Genomic DNA, 7500 nt, shown 5'->3' on the forward strand with positions numbered 1-7500 from the left:
CGGTCGTTTCCCTCCCCCTTGGGGGTAATAAATACCTTTTCCTGCGGACATCCTCACGCAATCTTTCCCCAGAGCAACTTAAGGTGATTCCTCAGTATTGCACTGCGCATATGATGCGTCAATATTTATAACTTGGTCAAAAATATAACATTGTAAATATGACGTAAGTCTATCATACACGCTGAAACAGTTCTCAAAACACGTGATAGAAGTTGTGAATGACCCGTAACTCTTTGCTAATGAGCGCGCGCATTCCGAGAGCATGGCGAAATTTGCTGTTTCGATCTACGATAATCGAGGTAGACGGGTACGATGGTGTTTTACGCTTAAACGAGCATGGTGACTTATATTTATATTGCATAATTTTGGTGTACAAAATTTATCCCCTTTAAATAAATAAATAAATTTTAAAAACTTAATTGAAAGGATAAAAAGAAATAGCTAAAAGCGAGTACAGAGCCCCTTACCCAGGGATGTAAATTATGATCTTGAAAACAACGACACGAGAAGAAACGTTTTGAGTCGACGTCGTTTTAAGTAGAGTGGTTTTTTAATAAAGTATATAAGACAGTGTTCCATGTGCTCTAGACTTTCTACCTATCAGGTGTTTTTTCAAGTGTTTTAGTAAAAACCCTCCCGTTTCGCTACCACAAAATGTACCCTGAGCCGATGAAACTAGACCCTCCGTGAGGGTACACTGGGTTGCCTGTGGTACGTGCAGCGTTCCACGCAATTTTTTTCCAGCTGGTGGGGGGGGGGGGGGGGGGGGGGTCAGCCAGAAGTCGTACCAGAAGTCATACCAGAAGTCATACCAGAAGCCATACCAGCAGAGGCCCTTTGGCTCACAGGTCCTCACACGTTCGTACGACGAAACAGATCCTTTTCTGAGGTTAAAAACCTGGCTACCGGCCTATTAATTAATCATTTGTCAGAAAGAAGAAATTCCTGTCCTCTTTAAAAAAATTGACACGCATTGCTTACGTGTGGTAGTGAAGTAACACAGCGATTTATTCCATAATGTCAAGTAAGCAGTATGTTGTCTTCCAGGAGATTCAAGTTGTCCTTGCGTTACATGTAGCTCTAACAGTGCACGATATTGTTTTGGTATTGTCGATCATTGTAGTGCCATGGTAGAAGTCTTGGGTAAATAGCCTGAGAAGACATGTGGTTACTAGCAAAGTACTGAGCCCAGAAAGATTGAAGAAAATAAATGGGAAGTGAAAAACATTGTCTTCTGGGATGACATGTTGACAGTTGTCTTTGCGTAATATGTAGGTCTAACAGTACACGATATTGTTTTGGTATTGTCAATCATTGTAGCGCCATGGTAGAAGTCTTAGATAAATAGCCCCTTGAGAAGACATGTGGTTACTAGCAAAGTACTGAACCCAGAGAGATTGAAGAAAATAAAAGGGAATCGAGAAACACTGGCTTCTGGGCTGACATGTTAATCATGTAACTTCTTTCCACCACAAGTGTAAGCGTGCACTGACAGCATCTGACAGCTTTGCAAAAAACAGTGAAACAAAAGTTGAAAGCTGAAGTTGAAAGCTGAAGTAACAGAAGCATAGGACCGAAAATTCTATTTTAATGCTATCAACTGCGAACCAAGCAAGATACAGATTTTGTTAGCTTGCTTCATGCAAAACAAATATTGATGTAAAAGTAAATAAATATGGATTAAGAAGAGCAGAAGGAAGTTTCAGGACGGTCGATCGAGAATAAAATATTTTGCCATCGGCAACAAAATCTACGACATGAAAACAACAATAATTTTGAACCACGAATATAAAAAGTTACCATCAGCGAAAAACAGTTTGGGAGATTTTAGTTGTTTTGTTGTAATTGTACAAGTTTGGCTGCACCGAGTAAATCGCACATCGAATTCAGCGGGTGCTCTGATCAAGTTACCGCGTTATTTTACCGCGGCATGTTTACTCGCGAAACAGTGAAGCAACTGTGTCAAATGATGCCAAGCTACCGGGTTTTTGTTTTTGTTAGTTTTCTTTTTCTTTCGATTGTTATAAATTTTGACAAGAAATGTGCGAATTCAACACAAAGATCACTGTCGCCCAACTCTCAGAGGTTGACCATTGTTTCTGGAAAATCAACAATTTACTCTCCAAGACAAGGTTATTTATCACCAGGTAATTCCATCGTTTTGGTAATAGCAGCTACTTTATTATTCATCAGCGTCACAATCTTTTGCCGATTTTGGGAACTCAAGCACGCTTCCAACAGAACTGTTTATTTTCGTGACTTATGCGTTACCACAAAAATTCTCCCCGTATCACATTTCCACACATGTATGCAAATTTGCTAAGCTCGAAAATTACACAACATGATAAATTTACAAAAGCTGGAAATTTCACAGAAATATTTTCCACCGAAACATTTATTGAAACAAGCAACATATTTGCTATAAGAGGCAAGAAACCCTTCCTATTTCAGTTGCGTGCGTGCAAGCGAAACACACAATCACAAAGCATATGCAATTAAATAAATTTCTGACAGTTCACATTCAACCCTTTTCGAAAGAACCACCGTAAATAATAAAGCACAAAAGAGACAACAAGCTTTCATTCAAGTAATTTTTCCCTGTCACATTTACAATTTTTTTTTACCTTTGCAGAGTTGAGTACAAAATGAATGTTACTTGCCAGACAAACAGGCAAACTTTAAATAGATGCGACTTCAGTAAACACTGTGAGACACACAACAGAGATCACAGATCTACTTGTGGTGTTCGATTCCTTCTCTGTCTTTGTTGAACCCGTAAGTTACCAGAGAAATTTCCATTTGGTTTCAGTGTTGTACGTAACGCCACCTTAGGTTTGGCGAAATATTAGAAGTACAGCATATTTTGATTTCGGCTCGACGAGCGAAAAATTCACGCTGTCGAAGTCCATTACTCGTCGCTTTTAAGATTCCAGATCTTTATGTTTCACCGCCTGTCTTGACGTTCCATTCTTGAGCTCCATATGGGTATATTTTCTTTAAAGATGTACTAAAACGCCATTCGCGTTACAATGACTTCCGACGCCATTACAGGTTAATTGTGCAGAGCAAGCTACGCATTACCCCAGCCCCCTCAAACCTTACAAAATACGCACAGAAGACTGTATGCACAAAGACACCACTTAGCAGGGGAGTGACAGGCAAGACTTTTACCGACACGGAAAAAAATACTAAAAAAAATAAAACGGAAATCTACCCATTTTCCGACTGGGTTTGGCAACCCAGTAATAACGCGCTTGTTTAGTATCAGTACAGGCATCACTGGGGTAAGACTGGCCCATTATATCTCTTAAGCAAGCACGGTGACTTACCTTTTTTATTGTAGTTCTCAAAACAGGGATTAGTAGGGAACATTCAGGGAAAGTTTCAAGAAAGTCCTTCGACAACTTTTTTTCTGAGGAATCACCTGTTGGCAATAGACTGTAAACAGTGTAAATGGCGGGAAACCCTGGTTTTTTGAAAGGTAAAGGTGTCTTATCATGAAAATAAGAACTTACACCGGTTATGTTTTACAGCTACGGATCTATGCCTTCACGTACAGCAAAGGAACTGTGAAACTTTTTGGAATGGGTTTCAACTATTTGAGTTCACCGGAAAGGAAAGTCTTCTGAAAGAAGTCAAAGTTAAGACTCTTGGCACAAGATTGAGTAAGCGGTTTTTTTGGACATATTTCTGAGAAACCTTTCTACAGTTTTCCAAACGTGTGGCAACTGAGGCTCTTCACTTTATCATCCCAGCCGTTACCACAGGCAGTAATATGTGTCAAAACGTTTAGTGTCAGACGAACAAGGAATGAAGTGTCCTCTACATACACGTATACTACTGTAGGCCTTGAGGAAAACGAGTGCTCTTTAGAATTAAGCATTGCGGGCAATGTTTCAACAGAGACATAAAAATTGCTCCACAATTGAAGCCTTGAGGAAAGTACAGGCGAACGTACAACGTGGTAAGGAAAGTGACCCAGCATGGTTGAGAAAGCAGCCACACATTGGGAGAACGAATTGTTGTCATGGGTATGTGAGTATGCTTGGAGAGAGGGGAGACAGCAAAAGGCGAAGCTAAGGGGAATTCAAATGACTACCAAATCCAGACCCATGAAAAGGTTGACAGATTTCCAGAAAAAAAAGTATGGAACTCCGCCGACCATCATTGGCCAGCATGCACTAGGGGTCCGTCACATGTTGCACCAATATAGGACTGCATATTTTCAGAATCATCGAGTCCCCATGAAGACGCTGAACTTATAGTTCCATGCATGAAGATGTTTCAACTGATTCCAACAGTAATGCTTTTTAAAGGTGGAGAGGTAGTCGCCTTTTGTGGAACTGATGCATTGCCTTTTAATCTTTGGAGAGTCACTTATTCTGTATCATTGAAAGTCTTTTCCAGAGACCGTGAGGACTTTGTGGTTGAAACTGCAATAGATGGTGACAACATTTGCTTTTCCGTTGATCCAAGCTGGAGGAATGCCTCGATGGGATATGCACACGTGTTGCGGGATGAAAACGACAATGTGGTGACTGTGTCATTGGAGGAGGCTGTTAGGATGTTGTGGATAGAAACGCAAAACGAAATTCTGGAGATGGCAAAGGAATTTGAAGATTTTATCAAGCCATCAATGCCTTAAAATAAACTGAATGAAGATCAGGACGGGGAGAGATCGACAGCAGACACAGCAGGCTTTGGAGAACGAGGCTCAAGAAATCTTGGTCTATCAAGATGGCAGGAAAAGAAGAAGTAGAGGAATCAGGTACCGGGACATAATTGCGTGTCTACGATGAACATTATGGCCATTTCCGGCACTCGTGCTATTATCAGAGGGGATGAATAATCCACAACTGTTTTAAAACTGTTTCAAATTGTAATTGAATGTTGCTTTAACTTTGTTGTGGGGGGGAGGGGGGGGGAAGTTTGAGTAGAGCATAGGCGGTAATTTTATTATGAAATAAATTTGGTAGATAATTTAAAAACCCAGTAGAAAATTTGGTCACCTTGCTGGAAAATTTGCCGACTCGGAGACGTGTTTTCCGAAAAGCCAGAAGTTATTTTTTCGCCGAAAAAAAACCATAATAAACTTAAAATGTTCATATATTCGGTTCCTCATTTTATTACCTTTTCGGTGATATATAATTTGCTGGAGTTTTACCGAAAATAACGCGCTTACGAAAGATTGCCCCGAAGGAACCCCAAAAGGTTAGCGGTAACTTTCCCTGTTATTGATGCAAATGAGGCAGTCTGTATGACGTCAGGAATAAGATTTCCTACGGGGAAGGGAGTAGAGTGCGTGACACGAGCGACTTAGAGGATATGAGAGCGATGGTCAATAATTGGGTCTGATCGCAGGTTAGTGTTTTCGCCTCATTTACACTCTTTACGAGGTTGTTAAAAACTATGAAGTACCAGAGAATAGCCATTTAGCAATCTCACGGGGTGCTCCTTTGCTAATACGAGTGGACTTTGACCTACTTCTTCGTTTCTGTAATAATGAGTCTTTTAACTGCGTTTCGTACTTGGCCAGAAGAGTGTTTTGGTAGGATATTATGGATTGCTAAGTTGTGCTACTGCTGTTTTCAATAGCTTTGTTAATCTTTGATTCATAATTTTTGCTGATATGAGTGCTCATTTCGCTCAAAGTTTCGCTCGTAAGATTCAATCGTAAATATCTCACCATCTAGCCAGCTGGAACTTATGAACTCCCTGTGAACTTGGCGTATCGACGAGCAAATTTCTCGAGGAGTCAAAGACTCTTCGCATTCATTCTCAACACACATAACATAGTCACACCTTTAGTCTTCCACTGGCTTGGTAACACATGCTGACAGCAACGAGTATCAAACCCGGAAGAACGGGGGCTGTACAATGACGACAATGATCTTCGAGCCATGCGAGTCTAAGCACCCATTTTAAAACGGTTAGCTTTCAATAACTGTGTGACTCGCATGTTGACTCGCATGGCTCACCGTGTTGGCTCGCATGACTCGCAGCCATGGCTTGCACGGCTCACCGCTTCGCACATTGTCCTCACTCGTCGGAACGAAGAAAAGTCGAAGAATATTCAACGTATTATGTTGCGCAGGAGCCCATGACTATTTTCCGAAAGTCGAAACGTCGGAAAATAGCTATTGGCCGTTACTATATCAATTTGAATTCAACTGAGTGAGTGACAAATTGGAACTTCTTAAAAAAATTGATATTGGTGGTTGACCTACCGATTTGTTTACTTCTGGGTGAGTGACAAATTTGCACATTCTGACCCCTAGCGATAGTCGTTCATGTTTCGCGTACCCACGACTAAAAATTGCTTAAGCGCAATTTTCCTTATCATTTTGCTGGTATCTATAAAAAAATTAACGGAAAACCTAGGGTCAGTTTTATCGCACTCGAAATCGATCCTAAGGAACGTATGTGCACAATATAAGTTATTGACGTTATTTACCCGAGCACGAGTGCTCTACTATAATAGACCATATTCGTATTAGTATTGGACTGGAACTATTGTAGCTTGCAATGGAGGCTAATGCGGCGGAATATATTACAAAGTTGAAAAGATTCCCCCGCATCCCCGCATTAGCCTACATTGCGAGCTAGTGGTTCCAGTCCAATACTGAAAATGCGAACATGGTCAACTGGGGAGCCTACAGAGGTTTGGTGTCACGTTACAACCTTGCGTGACTTAGCATGCATGCTTACTTGAACTTTGTACCGGCTGGGCACGACATTCGGAATTTATCTTGACAATTGCTAAAGTAAACACAATTTGCGCTAAAGTAGGAAAATAAATCGACATCACGTAAGGTACTTGACTCACATCTGTTGGCGAAACGAAGACTGAACACTAACACAGAGTTCAGCTTAACGCATCCGTGTGTATTCAAGCACTCAAGTATGACGGCGCCACATTGTGTATTCCACAATAGTCCATAAGTCATATTTCATGCAACAATAAACCGGAAGATAAGTAAATGTAAATGTCAAAGCCAACGGTATGAAATACCGGTATTTCTGGTGACGCATTGCAGTGGGCTAAAGGCGCTGTTACAGTCGATAACTTTTCTTGCAATTTGTCTAGCAATTTTGTTGCGACAAAAGTTATCACAATATAAGTTGCTTGGACACTGGGCAACTTCTTATGCAACTTTTCTCGCCACGGCATTAGTGAATAAAGAGATTCTAATCGCTTCAAACCAAACCAATCACCAATAACATAAGCGAGTGACAGGAAGTGCAAGTCACCCAGGGGCAATCGAATCTTAAATCGCTCGATCTAATTTGTGTCACCAGCGCGCGCATTCGCGTCTGCTCTCTAAGATTGCCGAGTGTTCTGTTAATCACAAAGCTTGGTAAGTCCGTCCTTTTAAATCGCTAAACTTTATTCACACATACTTGCTGCTTGTTTCTGAGATAGGTACATGATCAGTCATGCGAACTAAAGAACCTGGGGGCGATGGAATACTATGTCACCAATGTATTACTATAAAAAGT

General features: G+C 40.9%; 1 protein-coding gene across 1 annotated transcript in view; it reads left to right on the forward strand.

Moving 5' to 3' along the window:
• The first annotated feature begins 5264 nt into the window (after positions 1–5264).
• LOC137993723 (uncharacterized) overlaps positions 5265–7500 on the forward strand; it is a 23785-nt gene continuing 21549 nt past the window's right edge. Inside the window, exon 1 of the mRNA XM_068839709.1 lies at positions 5265–5361. The gene's annotated coding sequence lies outside the window, so the exon portion shown is untranslated. The remainder of the gene's footprint in view (positions 5362–7500) is intronic.

This window comes from Montipora foliosa, chromosome 2 (genome assembly GCF_036669935.1).
Source record: "Montipora foliosa isolate CH-2021 chromosome 2, ASM3666993v2, whole genome shotgun sequence".
NCBI lineage: Eukaryota > Metazoa > Cnidaria > Anthozoa > Scleractinia > Acroporidae > Montipora > Montipora foliosa.